The sequence below is a fragment of the Lampetra fluviatilis genome, chromosome 4, assembly GCF_964198595.1.
Source record: "Lampetra fluviatilis chromosome 4, kcLamFluv1.1, whole genome shotgun sequence".
Classification (NCBI taxonomy): Eukaryota; Metazoa; Chordata; class Hyperoartia; order Petromyzontiformes; family Petromyzontidae; genus Lampetra; species Lampetra fluviatilis.
The window spans coordinates 19,333,445-19,359,656 of NC_136278.1; the positions used below are offsets into that span (position 1 = coordinate 19,333,445).

A 26,212-nucleotide genomic window follows, 5' to 3' on the forward strand; every position below is an offset into this window, starting at 1 on the left:
CCGCCATCTGGAGACGGCCCCATTCGCTGAGCGACAACGAGAGCAGCGAGTCCCGACCCTGAGAGGCAGTGGAATCATCCACGATCGGTGCGCCCGCTGTCGCAGCCAGTGCCCCCATCTCCCCCGCAAGCGTCGGTTTACAGCGCGCCGATCCCGACAAACACGCGCATTCATCACAAGGCAACAACCGCGACAAGCAATCGGCATTTGTGTGTCGCAACCCCTTACGGTACGTAGTCGTAAACTGATAGTCCTGGAGGACTTCCAACCAACGCGACAACTGGCCCGAGGGTTGGGCGACCCTCAATGAATACTGTAGCGCCGCGTGGTCCGTTCGGACCGTAAAGTGACGACCATAGAGATATGGCCTAAACTGCTGCACAAAAAAGACAATGGCAAGCAGCTCGCGACGGGTGACGCAGTAGCGCTGCTCCGCCGGAGACAACACCCTACTACCGTAGGCGACAACTCTTTCGACACCCCCAACGACTTGGGATAGCACCCCCCCAATGCCCGTGTTGCTAGCATCCGTGTCCAGCAAAAAGGGACTCGCAAAATCGGGATAACACAAGGGTGGGGCACCCACCAAGGCGTCCCGGAGGGAGCGAAACGCGGCCTCCTCCTCCGGTCCCCATTTGAACTTCACTCCCTTCGCCGTTAGAGCGTGCAAGGGTTTTGCAATAGTGGCGAAGTGCTCAACGAACCGCCGATAATAAGAAGCAAACCCGATGAAACTACGCACGTCGGAAACGGGCGTAGGTGTCGGCCACGAACCGACACAATCCGTCTTCGCGGGATCGGTGGAGATCCCCGAAGAATCGACAATGTGACCCAAGTATCTAACCGACCTACGAAGGAGGTGACATTTGGCCGGTTTAAATTTCAACTTAGCCGATCGCATTCGCAAGAACACCCCTCTCAATCGCTGGAGGTGTTCTTCAAACGTTTTACTGAAAACAATGACATCGTCCATATAAATCAAGCATGTATCCCACTGCAAGCCCGACAAAACCAACTCCATAAGTCGCTGAAACGTCGCTGGAGAGGAGTGAAGTCCCATGGGTAACCGGTTAAACTGGAACAGCCCCCCTGGAGTCCGAAATGCTGTCTTAGGTTTCGACTCTTCGTCGAGCGGCAACTGCCAAAACCCCGATAACAAATCAAGAGTCGAAAAATATCGCGCACCAGACAATGCATCGAGGGACTCATCCATCCTGGGGAGCGGATACGCGTCAGCCACAGAGATCTTATTCAGGCGACGGAAATCAACGCAGAATCGCAGGGACCCGTCCTGCTTCTTAACCAGCACAATAGGCGCTCCCCAAGGGCTAGAGGAGGGCGAAATAATATCGGCTTCTAGCATTTCGTTAACAGCCGACTGAACGTGTTCCTTCTCCACGGGACTCAGTCGGAAGGGATTTAGCTTGACCGGCGCCGCATCGCCCGTTTCAATGTGATGGTGCAACAAATCCGTGCACCCAACGTCATACTTATGTTTACTGAACACATCAGAGAATTCAATGAGCAACTCGCGCAGCGCACCCAACTGCGCCGCCGACAAATCGTCCGAGGCGGCGCATAGCGAATGGACCCATTCAAGGTCTTCCCTTGGCTCAACGTTCCGCGCGGGGCTCGAGCCCACCTGCGCAACCAACCCATCATCCACAGGGACCCGCGCCGCGTGAGCCAGCACGGTGCCCTGCGGAATGACAGCTGGTCGCGACCCCGCGTTCAAAACCATCACAAACGGATCCCTGTCAGCCCGCACCAAAGTGTGAGCCACCGATAAATCAAGACCTCCGACAGCCTTGTTAGAAGGACCCAAAAGCATACTTTGTCCCGAAGCCTCCCTCACCCATGGTTTCCGCAACCGGAGGGGAATCAACATCTGTGAACCCGGGGGCACTTGCACGGTCTGCGTCGCCACCGCTTGTATCATAGCGCACGCCGTCCGAATGTCAGTAGGGCCCGTCAAAAATGAAATCCGGCGACCCGATGGCAGTTCAATGCATCGTTGATCGATAAGAATTTTAATAGGCATTTTAGCCAAAAAATCAGTGCCCAAAAGACACGGAACTGCCAAAGAAGACGAAACGAAAACGGGTCCCGACAATTTGATATCTCCAATGCAAATGGACGCCCTAACCTGACCGATAATGCCCAACGATCCCCCATTAGCGGCGTAAAATGGCACATCCACTGGAAGCAGCGGACGACATTGGACTGGAAGAATATTATAAATGAGGTCCGATATAATAGTTGCCGATGCCCCCGTGTCCACTAACACCCTAATCTCAACCCCATCAATAGATCCCGTAACAACGGACGAACCCGCCGAAGCAGCCACAATTCTATGCCCCAATTCCGCCCATTCAATGTCTCCCTGGTCCCGGCCGAACCCCCCTCACCGAACCGAATCCCCGAACCTTAACCGGCCCTCCTCCGCCGCAACGCGGCGTCCCATGTGTGCCGAATAAACAGGCCGAGCGTGTGAGGTGCCGCGACTTGCCGGGGATTGTAGAGATGACTTGGGCTCTCGGTCGTCGTCCACCCGAGCTCCCATGGCGCGCTGACGCGGAGCGCGGCACCCGGACGCCACGTGGCCCCGGAGGCCGCAGTTATAGCACGTGACGAGGGTCGGAGTAGATCTTGGTTGCTCCGACTTTCGGCCCGATCGCAGAGGCGACCGGGCCCCCGGCCTCCAGTCTCCTGGTCGTCCCGTGGCGAACGCCTCCTCTCGTGGGCTGACGACTTGGGGTTCGGTGACCACCGAACCCGGGGCTGCGACGACAGCAGCGTTGCAACCAACGCCTTGTTTCCGTTGTAGGGCCTCGTGCGCTTGAATACTCGTGGCGACTCTCAAAGAAGAAATATCAATCTCGTCAGCTGTGTTGATAGGGACCCCCAGGTCCTGCGCCAACTTAAGCAGCTGCTCCAAAACCATCGCGTCTTGGCCCTCCTCGTCCATCCGAGGGAACGCAGCATCAGCAAGAGCCAGCAACGCCGTGCGATAGGCCAGCGCGGTCTCCGTGGCCGCTTTCCGTCTTGCGTAGAAATGATGGCGGCACGCCGAGGGAGGTCCGTAGACCCTGGCCAACAAACCCAGCGCATCCTTCAGCGTGGAGCGGTCCGACTTCCGTGCAGCCCTGAAGGCCGCGAGCGCATCGTCGTCCAGCATGGCGGGCAACGCCCGCAGCGCCGTAGCATCGGACCACGCTGACATCTCTTGATGCGCCAAAAACCTTCGCTGAAATTGGCCCCAGTCTCCGCCTTCCGCCTTGAAGGCTGACAACGTGGGCAGACGCTGCTGAAAAATGAAGTCATCCGCCTCGTGGTTCCTCTCCGCCTCTCCGTCGGTGTGTAAGATGGCGGCTCCAGCAGCAGACGTAAAATGGCGGACCCCCTCGCGCGCTGATGACGTCGATGCGCGTGCTTGGGAACCCACCACCACGTGGCGCTCGCCGTTCCCGCCAAAAGTAGGCCCAGGCGCAATGGCGGGAATCCCCCATTCGTTTTGGCGGGAATCTGCGGGGCGACCTTGTAAAATGTCCCCCACCGTCCCCGCTCCTCCCGACGAGCTGATCTCTGCCAAGATGGACGCGGCGGCGAGCAGCAGCTCCGCCAGTCGGGAGTGCGCCTCACGAAGCCCGGCGTCGGTCCCCGGTCGCTCGGCCGGCGCCGTCGACGGATCCTGTAGCGTGGGCAAGTCTTCCTCCTCACCCCCCGCCACCAGCGGCCCCGAGTCGTCCAGGTTTTCCTCGCGGTCAATCCCGTGGGTCCTACGGGTCTTCCTTGTCTCCATGCTTGGAAGCCCGTTTCACTTCTGACGCCAGATGAAGTATTGGAAAATGACGGCAGGAAACTCCTTGACGGGAACACACTTCTTTTATTAAATCTTGACTTGTAACGATACAACGCGTGGCCTCTCTTCTTCACAATGCGGTCACCATACAACGGTACAACTCGTGACCTCTTCTCTCCGCCCTACGCTTCTCTTGACTCTCGTAGATTCTGTGCTGCTGGCTCTCTGTGCCTCGTGTAGACTCCGCGCCTCGGCTACACTCTTCTCTCGTCTCGTGTAGACTCTGCGCCTCTGCTACACTCTTCACTCGTCGCGTGTAGACCTTACGCCTCTGCTACACTCTTTACTCGTCTCGTGTAGACTTTACATCTCTCTCTGGCTACACCGTATGCATACTCGGCTCGTGTAGACCTTTCTCTCTCTCTGGCTACACCGTATGCATACTCGGCTCGTGTAGACCTTTCTCTCTCCCTGGCTACACACTATACATCGCTCAGCTCGTGTAGACCTTTCTCTCTCTCTGGCTACACACTATACATTACTCAGCTCGTGTAGACCTTTCTCTCTCTCTGGCTACACACTATACATTACTCAGCTCGTGTAGACCGTTCTCTCTCTCTGGCTACACACTTATACCTTACTCTCCTCTACTCTCCCTTACTCTCCTCTCCTCTCCATTACTCTCCTCTCCGGGCTCTATCTCTGCACCTTCGTCTTCATTCTTAGATGGTTCCACTTCTGCCCCCTACTCCTCTGTGCATCACCTTATATATCTCTTCCTCCCTGGAGACGGAGCGGATGCGGACCTCAACGTCGGCACCGCTCCTCAGTTACCCAATCACCACGCGCTATCTCCACGATCCGTTTTCGCCCAGCGCGTGTTTCCACTCCCCGACCAATCACACCGCGCTGCCACCCGATCACTCCCTCTCAGCGCGTCACCGGCACACAGCCAATCAGCAGCACTACCCCCACCCGCGCACTGACGCCTGCTCCTCCCCGTCAGCGCGCGTCACCACACACACACCCGTACATACGCGCTGGCACACGACGTATACACCCAGCGCGTATCACCACTACATATGCAAGTTATTGGGATGTTGTTACAAATATTTCTTCACCTGTTATAAAGATTTGGTAGAACCGCTTTCCGCAAAGAGAAATCCTTTGTCACTACTCGTGTCAATTACTAGTTTTTGCATTTCGTTGTCAAAATAACTGCGACCTGATTTCCGCAGCTGAAAGTGACCCCACCGTGTTTTTTCTGCAAGTATACAAGGGAATGAATTTTATGCGATCAATATTCTTCATTGACATGGAAAGTCATTTTCTTGAAACCACTCCACGTGCATTTTAATCGGTTATGATGTTGCTTATCTGGATAAAAGTGCATTGGCCAGGAATCGATCCCAGGTCTCCCACGTGGCAATCCAGAATTCTACCACTGAATCACCAATACCACATTCCACTCGAATTTTTTTTACGTGAGATGCATGAATACTCTTCTTTTTTCCATCCTCCAAAATTGCGTTTTCTCTGTATATATAGAATCTGAATTTTATCATCACGATATGCAGATGATGGTGGGTTCTTTTTTTATATTCGCTCCAAATGTGCAGTTTATTGTTGTTTACTTGGATAAAAGTGCATCGGCCGGGAATCGAACCCGGGCCTCCCGCGTGGCAGGCGAGAATTCTACCACTGAACCACCGATGCCTCGTGTGTCTGGTGCAATTTTACGTGAGATGCATGAATACTGATCTTCTTTCAGTCGCGTGTAAGTGAGACTTTTCTGTGTTTCTTAGGCTCCTGACTTTCCCATTTTTCATGAATATCCGAAGATGAAGATGGACTAAATTGATTATATGCAAGTTATTGGGATGTTGTTACAAATATTTCTTCACCTGTTATAAAGATTTGGTAGAACCGCTTTCCGCAAAGAGAAATCCTTTGTCACTACTCGTGTCCATTACTAGTTTTTGCATTTCGTTGTCAAAATAACTGCGACCTGATTTCCGCAGCTGAAAGTGACCCCACCGTGTTTTTTCTCCAAGTATACAAGGGAATGAATTTTATGCGATCAATATTCTTCATTGACATGGAAAGTCATTTTCTTGAAACCACTCCACGTGCATTTTAATCGGTTATGATGTTGCTTATCTGGATAAAAGTGCATTGGCCAGGAATCGATCCCAGGTCTCCCACGTGGCAGTCCAGAATTCTACCACTGAATCACCTATACCACATTCCACTCGAATTTTTTTTACGTGAGATGCATGAATACTCTTCTTTTTTCCATCCTCCAAAATTGCGTTTTCTCTGTGTATATAGAATCTAAATTTTTTCATCACGATCTGCAGATGATGGTGGGTTCTTTTTTATATTCGCTCCAAATTTGCAGTTTATTGTTGTTTAGTTGGATAGAAGTGCATCGGCCGGGAATCGAAACCGGGCCTCCCGCGTGGCAGGCGAGAATTCTACCACTGAACCACCGATGCCTCGTGTGTCTGGTGTGATTTTACGTGAGATGCATGATTACTGATCTTCTTTCAGTCGCGTGTAAGTGAGACTTTTCTGTGTTTCTTAGGCTCCTGACTTTCCCATTTTTCATGAATATCCAAAGATGATCATGGAGTTAATTTAATATATGGGTTGATTCCGCAGTTTTGGCGGGTTCGCATCATACTAGCGCCTCTTCGTACCCAAGTTTGCGACGATCGCTAAACCACTCCAAGCCCTCACCGCAAAGGGCCAGAAATTTTGTCGCGCTGCGCGATGGCCTCGCCAACGCGCTTCCCCTTGGGTACCCCGATTTCTCTCTGTCATTTGTGTTGGATGCAGACGCCAGCGACACCGGAATCGGCGCTGTACTGTCGCTGGTAGTGAACGGAGTAGAGAGGGTCGTGTCTTATGGAAGCCGTGTACTGTCCCCTGCAGAGCAGCGTTATTGTGTAACGCGCCTCAAATTGTTGGCTATTGTGCATTTTGTACTGCAGTACAGACCGTCCCTTTATGGTAGGCAATTCCTTGTGCGCACGGACCATGCAGCTCTTCAATATACGTTGCGGGTTGACCAGCCATCCGGCCAGCTCTCCCGCTGGTTAGAAATTTTGCAAGATTATTCCTTCACGGTCACCTACAGGAAAGGTGCACGTCACTGTAATGCGGACGCATTGTCGCGATTACCGCCGAGGGACCGCTATGCGTGTGTAATAAACGACTGGACCACGATGTCTGGCTCAGTGTCCTTTATTCGGTTCGTGCTGTACACCCACACGGCTGTCTTTACTCTGTAGCTTCTCCACGGTGCTGACTCCAATGTCGGCCCGATCCACAACAGCAGCCCCGCTGCTGTTTCTCTCACACAGCCCCCCTTGGCTGTACTCGCTGCAACTCCTCTCTCTCCCTCTCCGCAGCTCCTCCTGGCAGCCACACCGCTGCCTCTAACACGCAGCCCTTCTGGCTGTCTCCTCTGCAGCTCCACACCACTCCGCAGCTTCCTCCTCTCTTCGGGGTTGGCTCCCGATGGCCGTCGGCGCCCCCCCCTCTTCTCACTCGCCCGCGTGGCCTCACTCTTTTCCGCTCACACCCCGACTGCCTTCCCCTTCCGGTTTACCCGCTTAAGGACCCGAACCTTCCACCCACGTCACATGACTCCACCCCCCGTGACGTCACATCCGGAAGGTCGCTTACGCCCGCATTACACCACCCTCCCCCGTAGAAAAATCCCAGCCGACCTCGGCTGACCAATAGCAAATCGTAATGCGGCGAACCGAGCTTCCCCCCCTAAAGGACACTAAGCATACAATGTAACAGCAAGAACAACAACAACAACGCAATTAACATCAACGAACGTACAAAAAGCATGCAATAAATACAACTGTAAGAAAAAAATAACAAGACAGCAACAATCAACGAAACGTAAGCGATTTGGAACGTGTGCGGGTCGCCGGCCCGTCCCGGACGGTCGGCGGCCCACTCGCAGAACGGGAACGCGATGAAAGTCGAGGAATGACAGGGGGTAATCCCCCTGTCGCAGCTGGAAGTCCACCGACGTCCCGTGTCCCTAAAGAGTTAGTCTTGGGCTTGTCCTGTGACCGTGCCCGCAGCTGGGTCGGAAGGGCTGCAGGGCTCGAAGGTCCCGCAGACCTGGCAGGCGTCCTCCGAGCAGGGCCCCTCGTCCCCCGCAATGTCACGGCCGGCCTGTCTGGAACAGGTACGACAGGCGCTCTAGCAAGATCAATGGACGCAGGCAGGGGAGAGTCAGCAGCAACAGACCCCGGCAAGGCAACATTGGGGGATGACGCATCATGTAAGGGAGCAACATATGGTTTCAAGCGCGACGTATGCACAACCCAGCGACGAGACCCAATCTGGACGCGTGCTGACTGTGGGTTGGGAACCGCAATGAGGCGTACGGGACCATGCCAGGGTTTGTGCAATTTCGGCGAGGTCCCCGGACGTACCTGTGGACAATGAAGCCAGGCTAGGTCCCCAACCTTCCAAGGGCACTCCCCCTCAGACCGTCGCGCATATCGCTCGTTCCGGGCCTGGGCTTTGGCCGTAGCCACGCGGGCATTCTCCCGCGCCTCCGTGACTCGGCGAACCGTGTCCTGAATGTATTCAGGAAGTGGTTTACGAGGTCCCTTCACCCCAGTTCCCAATTGCACATCCACCGGCGGCACGTTTTCCCGACCATACATAAGGTAAAACGGCGAATATCCTGTAGCCGCATGAGGCGTCATCCTGTACGCCGAAAGCACCCCGGGGATGTGCAGATCCCAATCTGATTGTTGTTCACTCACGGTATGGCAAAGCATGGCAGACAATGTCCTGTTCAGCCGTTCAACCATACCATCCGTCTGCGGATGGTATGGGGATGTCCGTACTTTCTTAGTCCCAAGGCCCGCGCACACTTCCGCCAATAATTTAGAAGAGAAATTCCTGCCCTGGTCCGTGAGGAGTCTCTCAGGCGCCCCCTTATCCATAATATACCCAAACAAAAAGGCGTCGGTAATGGCCGCGGCCGACTGATCGGGCAACGGCCAGGCCATCGGCCAACGGGAGAGGTACTCAACCCCTACCAGCAAATATTTATTACCCCTCGCCGATGGTGGAAAAGGTCCCAATATGTCCAGTGCCACCAATTCATTGACTCGAGACACCTGAATCGACTGGAGAGGCGGCACGTAAGGATGTTTCGGCGGCTTACGTCGTGCACACGCAGGGCACGCGCGCACGTGCCCTACGACATCTGTCGCCATGCCGTGCCAAAAATAATGACGTTGCAACGTCAACAAGGTCTTCTGCACCCCTAAATGTAAGAGAGTGTCACAATGGAGGGTTCTAATCAACTCGAATCGCAAGGACGTTGGTACCACCAGGCGCCAACGTTCCTGGAACCCCTCCCGCCACATAAGCAGACCATCTCGGAGAGCGGTTTGCGGCCCCATAGCCGTACTCGGACTCCCATTGTCCCTAGCAGACCGCTTCCGCAAGGACACCAATGACTCATCCATCATCTGTTCCCGGATCCAGACAGACCGCGGCAGATTCAAAACCCCGTCAGCCGGTCCCGGTTCCATCGGAGTGTCCGACTTCTCGACGGCCAACGTAAGCGGCTGAGGGGGGTTTGGAATCGGCGAACACCTATGCGTCCCCGACTCACATTTACAAGGGGCGCGCCCCGGTAATCTGGAAAGTGCGTCAGCGTTCGCATGGCGCACTCCCTTCCGATGTTGAATTTGGAAGGAAAATTCCTGTAGCGTGTCCAACCAACGTGCCAACTGTCCGGATGGCTGGTCAATTTTAAGGGCATATTGCAAGGCCGCATGATCCGTGCGCACAATAAAAGAACGACCGTAGAGGTATGGTCGAAATTGCCGTAGGAAAAAAACAACCGCCAATAGTTCTCTGCGAGTGACACAGTAGCGGGTTTCCGCAGGAGACAAGACTCGGCTACCATACGCCACGACACGCTCTACACCCCCTTTAGACTGTGATAACACCGCCCCAATACCTGTGTCACTCGCGTCCGTATCAAGAATGAATGGGTGATCGAAATCGGGATAATCCAATGTTGGGGCCGTGGCCAATAGATCACGCAGACTCCGAAAGGCCGCCTCCTCCGGCTGTCCCCAAACAAACTTCCGTCCTTTACCCGTAAGGAGATGCAAGGGCCTCGCAATCGTCGCAAAACCCGGCACAAATCTTCGGTAATACGAGGCAAATCCCAAAAACCGCCGAACATCCCCCACGGTGGCCGGAGTCGGCCAATCCCGGACGCACGCCGTCTTTTCCGGATCCGTGGACACTCCCTCAGCACTCACAATGTGCCCCAAATAGCGGACGGACCATTGCAGTAGGTGACATTTCTTTGGTTTGAATTTCAATTTGGCAGAACGCATCCTCGTGAACACTGTCTCCAGCCGCGTCAAATGTTCATCAAATGTGCGGCTGAAGACAATAATATCGTCCAAATATATAAGACACGTCTCCCACTGCAACCCCGTCAAAACGAGCTCCATCAATCTTTGAAATGTAGCAGGGGCCGCATTCAATCCCATCGGGAGACAGTTGAATTGAAATAACCCCTGCGGCGTACGGAATGCGGTTTTCTCCCGTGAGGACTCGTCAAGGGGAAGCTGCCAAAATCCCGAAGAGAGGTCCAGTGTGGAAAAGAACTTAGCCCCCGACAATGCGTCGAGGGAGTCATCCATACGCGGCAGGGGGTACGCATCTGCCACCGATATCTTATTCAATTTGCGGAAATCAACACAAAATCGCAATTTGCCATCCTTCTTCTTAACCAAGACGACTGGAGCGCCCCATGGGCTGTTAGATGGCGATATAATGTCCGCAGCCAACATGTCTTCCACTGCCCCCCGTACGTGTTCTCGCTCCGCAGGACTCATCCGATGCGAATTTAATCGAATAGGGGCAGCATCGCCCGTCTCAATGTGATGGTAAAGCAACGAAGTGCGGCCCAAATCCAAATCATCGGAGCTGAACACATCGGAATATGTCAACAACAATTTACGCAGCGCACCACGTTGCTCCATGGACAGGGAAGAATTTCCGTCACATAATTGAGCAACCCAACGATCATCCGAACTCCTTGGCTCGGAAACCCCAGCAACAACTCCCCGGCTATGTGGACAATCATGGGTCGCAAACGCCGTAGTGGCATGTGCCACAACCGTACCGGCCGGGACACAGACGTTTTCTCCCCCCGCATTAAGCACCTGTAAAAACGGTAATTGATCCGGCCGGACGATGGTCTGTGCCCCCACTAACGCCAACCCGGTTGTTATCGTGGCGGACGGTGACAACAAGACCCCTACTGCTCCTAGCCGATCAGGCAGGGGCTTCCGATACCGCAAGGGTATAAGCATCTGTGTACCAGGTGGGATGTCCACAGATGCGACGGACAGCGCCTGCACTTGTACGGCCGAAGCAGGTCGCCCCCAGGGCGACGGCAGAAACAAGATTTGACGGCCCCCCGGCAGCTCAATACAATTCTCATTGATTTTGATCAAAATGGGCATCTTAGCCAAAAAATCGGTGCCTAACAAACAAGGAACCGCCAAAGTTCTCGATATCAACACAACACCCGAGGCCGACACATCCCCAATAGATATCTTAGCATCCACCTGACCCACGATACCCATGCTACCCCCGTTCGCAGCGACGCACGACCCATAAACCGGACGCACAGCCCCCGGCGGGATGCCCAACAGATGGAAAATGACATCCGAAATAATAGTCGCAGACGCGCCGGAGTCGACCAAAATGCGTACGTCCACCCCTTGTATAGACCCCGGTACAGTGGACGAGCCCGTAGCGGCCGCGATGACTCTCCGTGCCAACTTGCGCCACTGCGTGACCGAGCGACAAGGCCCCGTCGAAGGGCATGCTTTAACCACAACGTTAGGATGGCGCAACGACGGTGATGGGTGAGGTGTAAAGCCTTGCCGAGTGTCTGGTGCGTGCCGACATGCCTGTTTCGGAGGATCCCTAGCCGACTTGACCGGTGCCGAGGCCTCCTGCTGCGGCGGAGCCGGGAAGCGGGCCCAGCAGTCTCTGGCGTAGTGGCCCCTACGCCCGCAGCGGAAACATTCGGCCTCGTTGCGCCGAAGCGCAGGCCTCGCCTCCTGACGGCCCCGTTCTGGTAGCGCCGCGCGCGGTCTCGGCCCGCCGCGTCCCGTCCATGGAGCGGAGGCGGCCGTCAGTTGTTGAGGGCCCCGGTCATCCGGAACATAGACAGCCTGCGCAGGGTTCCACCCCAGCGCATCCCCTTCTTTGACGGGCCCCCCCCGTCCACGCCGTCACTTGTTTCCAGCGACGGAGGTTGAATTGCGCATCGAGACACTTAGCAGCCGTCCGGGAAGTTAGCTTCTCATGCCCACACACAGGCATGGGGATCCCTAGATCCCGAGACAGCTCCAACATTTTCCCTAATATGAGAGGCTCGAGCAGGTCCTGTGGCGTCTCAGGATAAGCTGCCATGGCCAGCTCCAGCACCGCACCCCTGAACGCCACGGGCGACTCCTCTGGTGCTCGTTGTCGTTGAGCGAATCGCCGATGCGCATCATCTGGTGGCTCATAAGCATCGGCCATTTCTTGAAAAACACCACATAAAGTTGCCTTCTTATCGGTCGTTATGGAACGGAAGAATCGGACAGATTCGTCGTCCAGGAGAGTCGGCAACACCTCCAAAGCCTCCGCATCGGTCCATCTTGCTGTGCGTACCGCCGCCAAGAAGCGGCAGGCGAACGCGCTCCAGTCCCCACCGACGGAAAATTCTTTAACCGTTGTAAGGTGGCGACTCCGACTCCTCTTCCCGCCGTCTTCCAATGGTGGTGGTTGTGATGGCAAATTCAAAATGGCGTCGGCCCGCGGCGTGGCCAAGATGGCGGTTTGGCGCCACGGAGCGCGCAAAATGGCGGCCTCTTGCCGCGTGGGCAATGGCTGCGGCAGGACAGGCAACGTGGCGGCCCGCGGAGCACCACTTGCATCATCCATCGTCCCTGGCGCGACGAGATGGCATAGATGCGCCAGGACGTCCTTAAGTGCCTCCAGTTGTACCGCCATCGCTTGCCATCGTTGATCCGCGTCTGATGATGTCGACGGACCCGCCACCCCGCCAACATCCTCCACTCCCGTTCCCGTGGTCGCCTCAGCCTGGCTCTCCTCCACCACCCCAACAGGATCCCTGGTTGGAGGGAGTTCGTCGTCGTCGGACGAAGAAGCCGATGCAGGCGCCGGATTAACTTTCTTCCTCACTTGTTTCGACATGCCGTTGCACTTCTGACACCAGTGTAATAAACGACTGGACCACGATGTCTGGCTCAGTGTCCTTTATTCGGTTCGTGCTGTACACCCACACGGCTGTCTTTACTCTGTAGCTTCTCCACGGTGCTGACTCCAATGTCGGCCCGATCCACAACAGCAGCCCCGCTGCTGTTTCTCTCACACAGCCCCCCTTGGCTGTACTCGCTGCAACTCCTCTCTCTCCCTCTCCGCAGCTCCTCCTGGCAGCCACACCGCTGCCTCTAACACGCAGCCCTTCTGGCTGTCTCCTCTGCAGCTCCACACCACTCCGCAGCTTCCTCCTCTCTTCGGGGTTGGCTCCCGATGGCCGTCGGCGCCCCCCCCTCTTCTCACTCGCCCGCGTGGCCTCACTCTTTTCCGCTCACACCCCGACTGCCTTCCCCTTCCGGTTTACCCGCTTAAGGACCCGAACCTTCCACCCACGTCACATGACTCCACCCCCCGTGACGTCACATCCGGAAGGTCGCTTACGCCCGCATTACACGTGTATGATGGGTGCCGGCCGATGTAAACCTGCGGCTGCAGGATTGCCGTGCACTGTTGTAGCGTTTGTTGATGTTCCACAATCCGCGGCAACCGCTCCCTGTGACAACATGATTGGTCTCATGCACATGTTGAAGTTACAGCATCGCATCAGAACGAGGGGTGGTTAAAAGGTGCCAGTGGGAATGTCTCTCATAGTTGATGAGGTGGGATGAGGAAGTGCAGCGTTACTGCATCGTTGTGCCAACTGTTCTGCCGAGTAGAGTTACACGGGCTGTCCATGTGAAGTTAATGCACCTTGGGGTGCGGAAAACCTTGTTGACCCTGAAGCGCGACTTATTTTGGCCCGGAATGTCAGAGGATGTGTACCACATGGTCAAAGGTTGTGTGAAGTGTGCTCGCCGAAAGCCCCTGCCAAGCCAGGCCTGGCCACCGTTGCAATCTATCAAGGTGTCCCTCGGCCCATTTCCCGCCACTTATAGGCGAAATACATTTCTTCTTGTCGGGGTGGAGTACCTGTCCCGGTGGCTGGTGGCATAGCCTTTGCCAGATCAGTCGGCCGTGTCCATCGCGGACGCATTCCTACATGGGTACGTTTTAGACAAGGGGGCCCCGGGAACGTCTCCTTACAGACCAAGCTCGTAATCTTTTTTCTAAATTGTTAAAGGAAGTGTGCAACTCTTGAGGTAATAAAAAGATCTGGACGTCGCTCTACCATCCGGGATGGTAGAGCGCTTGCACAGGACTCTTGAGTATGTAATAAACGACTTCCACAACGATCTTGACTGGCGTCTTTTATTGATAGAATTCTTGCACAGCTCATTTCCGCTCTCCCCATATGTTTCCCTTCTCTCTCTATGGTTGGGGACGAGTCATTCTCTCTGTTTGCCTCTCTTCCAATCCCCGATCCCGCCGCTGGCTGGCGGCATGCCGGGAGGAGACGAGCCTCACTGGGTTCGCCACATGGTCGGTGACGAGGAGAGGCTTGTGCAGCGACGCGGTCCGGACTTGAAGCTTCACACACCGACCCCTGAGTGCTTATATCCCTCACGGCGGAGCTAAGCTCCGCCTCTAGCCACGCTCCCTGTTGGAACCTTCTCGATGGTTCCCGAACGTTCCCCTTTGACTCCGCCCATTACCTTTGGCCCAGATATATCCCCGCTTGGGATTGAATACCCGCTACCCGGTGGTGGCCGTGCGGTTACCCCATTCTGCCCATTAGATGGCGCTCTCGCATTACACGTCCATGCTGTGCCAACAGGTTAACAAGGCACAGTCCGACTGGGATTTGCAGGTTCCAGGTGTTCTGGCCGCATATAGGATGGCGCCTCACGCCTCAATAGGGTTCTCCCCCTTTTTCCTCATGTATGGGAGGGAATGTGATCCCGCCATGGAGGCTCAGTTTGTCATGGACCTGGGCAAAAAGAAGGTTGCTGTGCCCATGCAGCTTACGATCAGACAGCTGACAGAAGCACGGGAGGCGTCTCGGGGAAATTCGGCCAAACAGCAGGCCGCCAATGAGAAGCTTGTGGGACTCCGTGAATCCAGAAACCCATAGACCCATGGGAACAAGGCATGGTTGTATTGCCCCCAGGAGCCCCTGGGCACGTCCCCTAAATTGCACCGGCCATGGCAGGACCCAGTTAAGGTGATCGAGGTGAGGAGGCCGCAGTGCGTGCATATCCAGGTCAGTCGCAGGCGCTGGTTTAAGCATCCGTCGCGGCTGAAACCCTATTTTCCACCTTGTGATGTCACTTCATCCCCACCACCTGAGTGCCAGGTGTCTGATGTGTCCGGCGAGCCAAGGCGAACGGTCGCGGAGGGTGCAATTCAGCAGGATTTTGTTGTTTCGCCTGCAGGTTTCCAGTGCCTGACACCCGCAGACCCACCGACGGCACTGTCTACAGACGGACCGAGGATGACGGAACGGCTTTCATCTTCTTGCCCTTCGTCTTCTTCTCGGGAGGGGCCGCGCTCGTTAGGCCATTTACATATTGTCCTGGGGTCTACAAGAAGCCCATTCTTGTCCCGCCTGGGGGCACGGCGACGAGGACCCACTCTAAAACTGTTAGGTTTCGATAGCCTGCCCCTTTTTGTTGTTGACCAAGTTAGTTCCTACGCTGTGGCTGGTGGCCGCAGACACGAGCCGGGGTGTGACTACTAGTTGTACTGGGGTCCTTCCTGATGCTCGTGGGCTGCGGCACGCTGACGGTCGTCGGACATTGTTCAATCTTTGGGGTCTAGGTTCATTACTGTAGGTTCTCGTCGGTAATTGTTAATTATCCCGGAAGGTTTTGTATTGTTCTTGTTGTTTGCGCCACAAGGAGGATGGCTGATTTTTTTCATGGCGTGGGGGGGGGTTAGTGACATAGAATCACTTAGCAGCATAGCACTGGTTGCTGGTATGGAAGGGATATCTGCAGTTACAGCAGCCCTGATTAACAGCAGGTCACTTGATAGACCAGAGAGAGGGATGTAGGGGAAAGGTTACAGAAGGGGCACATCGAGAACCTGCTAGTAGGTTCCAGAAGGGGGGCATGGCCGGGACGGAGTCAGGCCACACTGACAGGAAAAGAGGAGCCCCAGGAGGGGACCTCGGGGCAGGCGAGAATTCTACCACTGAACCACCGATGCCACATACTCCTTGAGTTTTTACGTCAGATAGATGAATGCTGATCTTTTTTCAGTCGCACAAAATTGAGTGTTCTCTTTGTGTATTTGGCTTCTGACTTTTAACATTTTCATGAACATCCGAAGATGATAGTGGGTGTTTTGTTCGATTAGCTGCAAATGTATGCTTTAATATGTTGTTTAGCATGATAAAAATGCATCAGCCAGGTATCAAACCCGGCCCTCTCACGAGGAAGGCAAGAATTCTCCCACTGAACCACTAATGCCACATACTCCATGAGTTTTTTACGTCAGATGCATGAATACTGATCTTCTTTCAGTCGTGTGGAAGCATCTTCTCTGTGTATATTTGGCTTTTGACTTTTCCATTTTTCATGAATATCCGAATATGATGCTGGAGTTAATTGATTATATGCAAATTATATTATTGGGAAGTTGCTAAAAACTATTTATTCACCTGTTATGATGAATAGCTGGAAACTATTTCGACCAGAGAAATAATTTGTCACTACTCATCTCCAATACTAGTTTTTGAACTGGGTTGGTACAATTACTGCGACCTAATTTTTCCCAGCTGAAAGCGGCCTCAAGATATTGGCTGCCACTAGTATACTAGGAAATGAAGTGGGTTTGATTAATATTCTTCAATAACATGGAACGTAATATTTTTCGATACTACTAAATGTGCATTAAATCTTTACAATGTTGCATATCATGATAAAAGTAAAAATAAATATTCTAAAAAGTGCATCGGCCGGGAATCGAACCCGGGCCTCCCGCGTGGCAGGCGAGAATTCTACCACTGAACCACCGATGCTTCACGCTTCCCAGTGGTTTTTATGACATTCATGAATACTGATCTTTCAGTCCTGTGCAAGTTTTATCTGGAAATTTGGCTTTTGGTTTTTTCTTTAAAATCTGATTATTATTGTGCAACTTTTTCTACGATCTGCTACTTATGACGAACCTCCTGAAAATATGTATGAGTTTTTTTGTACCACAGGTACCAGTCACCAATGAGGGATTGGTTCTACCCTGTGCCAACACAGACTAAAATAAGAAAATAGCCTTTGACTAATCATCATTATTGTGGATGCAATTTTTTTTCCTGGCGTGATGAATGTTGGCATTATATGCTATTCCACACCTTATCGGGGCCCTTGTTAATAGCGCTTGACCGAGGAATGCATGTCATGGAGGTCCCTTATCGCTAGGGGTCTCCATCTGCAGCTACCGAATGCAGTCAATACCGTAAAAACCCTGAAAAACGTTTTCCAATGGAAATTTTCTTCTACATCTAGAAAATATATAAACATGAACAACAATCATTAGATGAAAATAGATACCACATAATTCACACTAATAGCAGTGCAGCAAAGATAGATGCTATTAAATTAATTGTTGTAATAAAATACCATAAAATGTGCATCGGCCGGGAATCGAACCCGGGCCTCCCGCGTGGCAGGCGAGAATTCTACCACTGAACCACCGATGCCTTGATAGATTATGTGCAAACCATTTAAGAAATACCTCAGCAATCGGAGTATGCAGTCATGTGTTTGGAGGCATTCCATTTTACATCTGCGAATAATTTGCTCAGCAGTGTGTTCAGTCAAGACTCTACTTCCAGTGAAGACAATGAGTATTGCGCAGTTCTATACATGCGGAATGTCACCAATTCTCTTCATGGGATGCTATGTCCATAGCAAGTAAAACAATGGTCAAAAATATCCTTTCACTATCAGTCCAGATTTATTTTTTACATTATAACGTATGATCGGGTATTTTATACAAATTTGATTAAAACACAAATTGCATCATGATACTGCATTGTAAAAACCCCTTCATGACCTAGTTTTATGCGGTTAAGCTGATGCCCTTCTTTGACCACCTTTAAAACGTGATTACCTTTTAATCTCGTCTCAAAGCCCTTCATTGAGTATTGAAACAATTCCAAAAGATGTGTTTAAGTTAAATGCATTACTATTGACTGATGAACGGGACAAGTTTCGAATTCAAAAATAAGTTTGTTTATTTTTATTGTTTCCGAGCCTAAATGTAACAATGGCTTGTAATTTGCATGTAGTTTTCATTTATTGAATAATAATCTCAATCGTTACACTCCTTGGCTCCACCGTGCGATAGTCGCGGTGGTGTCTAAATCGCACCCCACCAGCTGCGAGGACAGAAGGAAGCCTCGGCCAGCATTTGCTGTCCCTGGAGTGACGAGATACATTGTTTATAAAAGTTTTGCAATGCCCTGGACCGAAAGCAGCCTTCTTGCTCCCAAACGGAGTAACGTCAAGCTCATAACCACAGAGGTCACTTGTTTAGTAAACACCAACACACACTGTGACGTTATTTATCCTAAAACGTGCTGTATGGATAGAAAGGGCGCCCCCACGCGGTGTCTTAGCGTGTGTATTGTTCTTTGGTTCTTTCGGTAAAGTCACGTATAAAGATAAAATAATAAATTAAATTAAATACTATTTATTATTTTATCTTTATACGTGACTTTACCGAAAGAACCAAATAATAATTCCTGCTGTCACGAAAGCTCCAAATTAAGTGTGTATTGTTTTTAACATACTTCAACACGCAGCTTGGTAAGGAGCAGCGCCGCAAGGGGGTGGACGAGAGAAGAAGTGGTTCTCAGGCCCGGTTCAGAGGTCACTTTGCCACTGATGTTGGCCGTGGCCAGGAGACAAAACTCTGGGAGCCGAGTGTATAAGTGCAGTATGCTCAACACTGATTTAAATTCATACATGGGACACAACTGTGTAATTATTAATCGCGTCTTCTTCTCTTATCCGGAGTTTTTCCTAGACACTCCAAACAGCTGGCCATGATAAAACATAAAAATACCACAAACTTTTGGATATGCATCTTAGGCAGGTTCTCGCATAAAATGTTATAAATGTTCAGTCAGAAAATTAATTACTGTGATTCAGAAAATGTAACTTTATAAAAATTTCAATCTACATACTGTAGTTTCATTCCTTTTGTTTAACACATTTTTGATTTTCATATGTACGTCTTTCTGTTTTGAATCTCCATCATTGCTGCCTGAAGCACGGGTCTCCTTGCAGATTTGTAGTTGAGTGCCAGTCGCTGGGCTGTTCTCCACACATCAGATGCAGGAGCCATTCATATTGCACTTGGCGTGCGTGCACACCACGCACAACCCACCCCACACGTGTTCCTCTCGAGGCCACTTCCTTGTACACATTGAGCCCCCTTCATAAAGGTCAGGGCTAACCGACACCAGCACGTCCCACAGGCAAGCAGATGTTCTGCCACAGTTGTACACCCGCAGCTAGGGCCACTCACTACCTAAACTGAACTTTACTTCAATATTCGTGTGTGTTGGATGTGTGCGTGTATGCGTCATGTACTAACTGGGTAGTATGGCGGATAGCGTGCTACGCTACGAGCCTGGCGGCTAGAGTTCGATTCTTCCTCACGGCCGACACCACTGACGATTTTCTGAACTGGTCCTGGGCCCCCCCCCTTAGGTCGACTCAGCCTCAAATTAGTATTTGAATGCGGTGCATAAAATAACACCGCCACGAGAGAGCCAAAGGTGGTCCGACATGGTGCTCGCCACCCACCTCCTCGTGTGCCGTGCCGGTTTTCATAGGTGCTTGCTAATAGAACTGGCCCTAAAAGTCAGTTAAGGCTACACGGGGATCTTTGTTTTGTGTTAGGTGGGTGTACAGGGTGGTCCAGATGTAATGTGACCCCCAATTAATTGACCCCTATTATTTTTTCCCATTGCTTTTTGGTTTCTGTGTTCACTCCTATTGGTATACAACAAATTAAGCTTTAGAGAATTACATTAGGGTCACATGACATCTGGACCACGCTTTATACTGTACGTGCATGTGTAGAATAGTAAATTAGTCATTTATCCAAGATAGCCAGACTGAGTCATATAACTCTTTTTCTGGAGGGTCTTGCGTTGTTTTTATGTTCTGATATGTTTTTGGCCAATGAATGAGTTTGTACAATTTTAAGGAATCCGGAGCACATGGAATAAATGCGTCGCGTGTGCGTGTGGCTTTTGTGTTGGGAGTGTGTTTGGTGTAAATTGTTTGTATGCCTGTTTTGGTTGTACTGTATTATGTATGTTGTGTGTGTTGGGTGTGACATGTGTGTATTTTGTGTGCATATATCGTGTTGTGTGTACACAGTTACGTTTGTACATGTGCATGTGTGTTGTGCGGTGGGTGGGTACATATTTACGTGTGGGGGTGTCAGTCAAAAGTCACTCGTTCTGGTAATTTACTGATAAAGGGGAAATGGGAAGCATCCCCGTCCAGTACTAGGTTGGTTCACCCCGTACAGCGACCCGTCAGAGCTACAGACATATTGTCTGCTGATAGTCATCTCTTCAAACTGATTGCGGCCATTGTCGAGGTGGAAGTCTTTATCAGACCGTGCTTTCTTTTTTTTGTATCAGCCCGAAGCTGCGATGCCGACGAGGGAGGACGTGAAGACGTGGATCTGTCAGGATGTAGCCAACTTTCTTGTGCAGGTATTGCGCTGGTGCTTTGTCTTTTTTTTCATTCACGAATGCCGTGTTGTGTGTGCTGCGTGTCTGTCTGTGTGCACGTGGCAAGGCTGTAGAGCAGTGTTACACAGCCGTGTTGAAAACTTTTTTTTATTATTGTTCTGTATTTTTATTGGCTGCTTATGATGTAACATCTCTCCGAAGATAATCAAAGTGAACTGAACTATGGACTCGTGGACAACCATCCTCAACCCTCAAATAATTTTCAAGGACAACCCTGCATCAAATACATATTTTATTCAAATTAAACCCATAGTCAACTAAAAGAGATGAAGAATAGTAATAACAAAAATAATCACTAGCCTTTTTATTGACGAATCTGAATATTATGGGCAGTAATTTTTTTTGTTTCTGTGAAAGATTGTAGAATATGCGACAGCTCGGCAGACCACATTCCATGGCCTTGCGGACCACCGGTGGTCTGTGCAGCGCCACCGGTGGTCTGTGCAGCGCCACCGGTGGTCTGTGCAGCGCCACCGGTGGTCTGTGCACCGCCACCGGTGGTCAGTGCACCGCAGGTTGGGACCCCGCTGCTGTAAAGAATCATCAGTGCCATAATGAGCACGGGGAATGCGTGGGATGGTGGCACAGTGGGAATGCCTCCATCAAGCAGTGGATTGGTCATGGCTGATAATGATGACGACTCAAATTGTTAATGAAGAGTTGTAAAGTGTAATATTTGCACAAGTTACTTTGGCAGTTGCTTGTGTAGTGCTCGACTTGACACGACAGCTTCTTGCTTTTCTCTCTCTTTATTTCGTTAATACCAATCAACATTCCTCCAGCTAACACCAATCAACATTCCTCCCTCGCGCTCGCCGCTCGCCCGCCGCATTCCGCCGGCCTCGCTCACTCCGCGTCTCTCCTCCGTCGACTCTCCTCTACACAATCTCCGTCACAGTTCAGCCGCTCTTTATCGGCTCCCCCGTCACACTCAGCCGTATCTCTATCGGCTTCTCCGCCACACTCCAGACGCTTTCTGCTGGCTTCGCCGTCACACTCCAGCCACTTCTGCTGGCTTCTCCGTCGCTACCTTATACTTCTCCGCTGCTACCCTATACTTCTCCACTGCTACCTTATACCTCTCCACTGCTACCCTATACTTCTCCACTGCTACCCTACACTTCTCCACTGCTTCTGGCTCCGCTGCTTCAGCTCCAACATCCTTCTTCTCCTCCCAGGCGCGAAGTCCCGTCTCCTTCAAAACCCCCTCTCTTTATTCCCAAGCCAATTAATCTCCAATTAATCAGTGACATCCCCCGCGACGCCCCTCGCCCGCCAGCCCCCGCTGGCACCTGCCACGTTTTCTAGACAACACGGCGCCACTTAGCGACAACAACAACTTCCTGGCCAATCAGTGCCCTGTGTCCTTAATCGCCCCTACCCGTCTCTGGCCTTCTCCTCACGCCTAACGACAATAACAACCTCGACCTCGTTTGCTCCCACTGTACTCTGCGCGCGCGTACACCCACTCCCGCGTGTGGCGCGTATTTGAGGCACTACATCACCCCCCCCCCCCCCCCATGTTTAAAGAATTAGCCGTCCTGGCTAAGCATAACGCGTCACACGACAACACACAACAACCCTCATATACATAGTTACACGATACCCCCCTTGACAACGCAACACGACTACTACGCCACAGAATGTCAAGAAAAAGTCACTCTTCGGGAGCGGGCTCCCGCAGCCGGTCCATCACCCCGGCCCGGGTGAACAGGGGACAAGGGCGGGGAGCATCCCTGCGTGGGCGCGGGGCAGCGTCCTACCCGTGACGTGCGCCTCTCCTCATAACATCGGCCGCCCGCTGGTGAGACCGGATTCCGTTCTCATGCGTCCCGGGGCGGCACCTGACTCAAAAACGGCGATCCTGCAGACACACGGGGGGTAAACTGCTGAGGTGCGTTCTCACGCCGCCGCACAACATGCTCGTCGGACACATCCAATACAGGCCGCTCAGGGATGGGAGATGACACTTCATAAGGCGATACATATTTCTTCAACTGCGATTGGTGAACATGCCACAATCGACGACCGCACCGAATCCGTACACTCTGGTCCCTTCGAAGCTCCACAATTTCAACAGGACCCTGCCAGGGCCGATGGAATTTCGGTGATGTGCCCACTGGCACCATAGGACAATGCAACCAAGCCCTGTCTCCCACTTGCCATCGCTCCTGCGGAGGCTGTGTACCGTGCAGGCGCTCATTAGCCGCCTGCCTCCGCTCCGTATTACCCAGTGAGGCCTCTCTAGCCTCCTTCAGACGGTCCAATGCTATGGGGGTAGGCACCGCTGACAACTTCCCCTTTGGTTTGACACCCAGCTTGACCCGGGCCGGGGCCTCCGGTTCTCGACCGTACATTAAATAGGAGGGTGAATTTCTCCTTTGAGGCGTGCGGGGCCAATCTGTAAGCGGCCAGGTCGCTGGAACATATAGATCCCAATCAGTTTGTGCCGAATTAACCTGCTGGCACAACATAGACGTCAGCATCCTATGAAGACGCTCAACTATCCCGTCGGTTTGCGGGTGGTACGGGGACATCTGAATTTTTTTCGTACCCAATGCGCTACAGGTGCTCCGGGGCACCCTTATCAAAAACGTAACCCTGCAGGAAGGCCTCCGTGATGGATCCTGTTGATTGGTCTACCAGTGGCCATGCCATAGGCCACCGAGTGAGGTAATCAACACCCACCAGCAAATATTTGTGACCCCGCGGGGTAATAGGGAACGGCCCCAAAATATCCAGGGCGACAATTTCGTTTACCCGTGAAATTCGTATCGATTGCAACGGTACTCGATATGGTTGCACCGGCGCCTTCCGCCGTGCGCACTCGTGACAGGCCTTAACGTACAAATGAACATCGTTGTGCATCCCCGGCCAGTAAAAATCGTTACTCAAGGTCAATGCGGTTTTCTTCTCACCCAATGCATCAAACGCTTGTGTGCATCGTGAATAAGTTTTCCCCTCAATCACAACAGTACCACAATACAAAATTTTTGCAACACGACATCCCACCTCACTAGGAGATCGTCTATGAGCCGAAGGATGGGCCAATCTTCCGACCCTTTAGAACGGGATCTGGTTAGTGAAGAATCGTTTACCTGTAAGCGTGCCCAACAATCCTATGATAATCCCAGTAACCCGGGCTCTTTAGCAGGGGCCCCGTCAATTGGGCCCGAATCGGCTGCAGCGGCCATGGCCGGAATGCCCTGCAGCAGTGGACCGCAGCACAGCAATCCCTCGGTACATCTACACGAGCCTGACGGCTGAGGCAATCGGGACAGAGCGTCTACATTGACATGACGCGTCAATTTACTGTGATGGACCATAAAGGAATATACCTACAGAACCTCAAGCCAACGGGCCATTTGACCTGAGGGTTGGTCAATCCGCAAGGAGTACTGCGCTGCCGCGTGGTCAGTGCGGACCAAGAAATCCCTACCGTACAAATATGGTCGATACAACTGCACGAAGTGTACAATCGCCAACAATTCTCTGCGAGTTACACAATATTTTTGCTCCACCGGGGACAGCACGCGACTGCCGTATGCAACGACTCTTTCCACTCCATCAATTTTCTGCGACAAAACAGCGCCTATGCCCGTATCACTGGCGTCGGTGTCAAGAACAAACATCTCTCCAAAATTCGGATATTTGAGTGGCGGTACGTCTGCTAAAGTGTCCCAAAGCGTTTCAAACGAACGCTGTTCCTCGTCACCCCATAGGAACTTTTTACCCTTAGCGGTCAGTGTATGCAGTGGCCTTGCAATCGTAGCAAAAATCCTTGACAAATCAACGGTAGTACAAGGCAAATCCCACGAAGCTACGCACCTCCGACTCCGTGTGGAGTTCAGCCCCATCGTAAGCACGTTAAAATGGAACAATCCCTGCGGTGTTCGAAAGGCCGTCTTTGGCTTAGATTCTTCGTCCAGGGGCAATTGCCAAAAGCCCGACAAGAGGTCAAGAGTCGAGAAAAATTTTGCACCAGACAAGGCGTCCAATGAGTCATCAATGCGCGGGAGCGGGTACGCGTCCGCCACCGAAATCTTATTAAGTTTACGATAATCGACACAAAATCGCAGGGAACCATCACGTTTTTTAACCAGTACAATTGAAGCCCCCCACGGGCTGGAAGAAGGAGAGACAATATTCTGTAGCAACAAGTCGTCCATCATTTTCCGAATACAATCCTTCTCCAGCGGGCTCACATAGTGAGAATTTAAGCGAATCGGAGGTGCATCTCTAGTATCAATGTGATGTATCAATAAGGACGTGCGACCGACATCATATTTTCCCGTGCTAAATACGTCCTTAAATTCCAAAAGCAGCTTATGAAGACGCGACCGCTGCTCGGGTTTCAAATCATCATTACATTCGTACAAATCCCGGAACCAGCCCGGTTCCTCACCACACTGCGGCAGCGCATTTCCCTCGCCCGTTGCCAAGCAATCATCCCCATCCGAGTTATGCACAGCTGACGCATGCGCTAACGTAGTCCCTTTCTGAATAACAACTGACTCGTACCCCGTATTAACAATCTGTATAAATGGTTCGCAATTTGCCGGCACCATCGTTAAAGCCCCGACCAAGGAGGGCGTCCGTGGCACGGCGTTTGATGGTGTCAACAATATACCTTCCCCCAGGTTATCCAATGGCAGGCCCTTTTTCAAGCACTGTGCGACTAACCACCGCCTGCACCACGGCGTTTACATGAGCGAATTTAGATGGAGTCCCCAAAAATTTAAGGCATTTCCCCGATGGCAATTCCAAACATCCCCTCTCTATTGAGATCTTAAGAGGCATCCTTCATAAAAAATCTGTGCCCAACAAACATGGCACGGCCAGAGCAGTCGAAACCAAAATATATCCCGTTACACACACCTCCCCAACTTGAATTGTTGCGAGCACGCGACCCAAAATTCCCAAACTGCCCCCATTTGCCGCTATACACGGGCCATCCACTGGTTCCAAAGCCTGGGGTGAGGTTGGCAACGAACGAAAAGTTTGCAAGGAAATGAGGGTCGCTAAAGCCCCCGTATCGACAATTACTCTAATCTGCACCCCTTGAACAAGCGCCATCACATCCGATGAACCTGGCGCGGCACCCAAAACGCGATGAACCAACGCGCCCCATACAGCATTACCGTGTGATTCATACGAAGGGGGATTTACAGTGTGTGGTGTCGTGGATGGGTGATGTGAAGGATGCGGCCATGTATTAAATGTGTCACGACTTGCCTGTTGGTCCCGGAATGGGGAGAGTCTGTGGTCGTAGTCTCCTGTCGCCCTTGGGAAGACGCCTCTCCGTCTCCAGCAGTCCCGTGCGAAGTGTCCTCGACGCCCGCACATAGCACGTCCGCAGGGCGCCACCCCCATACGTCTCGGGGCGG

The 26,212-nt window shown here is 52.2% G+C and overlaps 4 non-coding genes across 4 annotated transcripts; all 4 read right to left on the bottom strand.

Moving 5' to 3' along the window:
* Nucleotides 1-5,447: 5,447 nt before the first annotated feature.
* On the bottom strand, nucleotides 5,448-5,518 carry TRNAG-GCC (transfer RNA glycine (anticodon GCC)). Its single transcript has one exon. It is a non-coding gene; the product is annotated as a tRNA-Gly (tRNA).
* A 711-nt stretch (nucleotides 5,519-6,229) lies between these two features.
* TRNAG-GCC (transfer RNA glycine (anticodon GCC)) lies at nucleotides 6,230-6,300 on the bottom strand. Its single transcript has one exon. It is a non-coding gene; the product is annotated as a tRNA-Gly (tRNA).
* A 10,695-nt stretch (nucleotides 6,301-16,995) lies between these two features.
* On the bottom strand, nucleotides 16,996-17,066 carry TRNAG-GCC (transfer RNA glycine (anticodon GCC)). Its single transcript has one exon. It is a non-coding gene; the product is annotated as a tRNA-Gly (tRNA).
* A 607-nt stretch (nucleotides 17,067-17,673) lies between these two features.
* On the bottom strand, nucleotides 17,674-17,744 carry TRNAG-GCC (transfer RNA glycine (anticodon GCC)). Its single transcript has one exon. It is a non-coding gene; the product is annotated as a tRNA-Gly (tRNA).
* Between the last annotated feature and the right edge of the window lie 8,468 nt (nucleotides 17,745-26,212).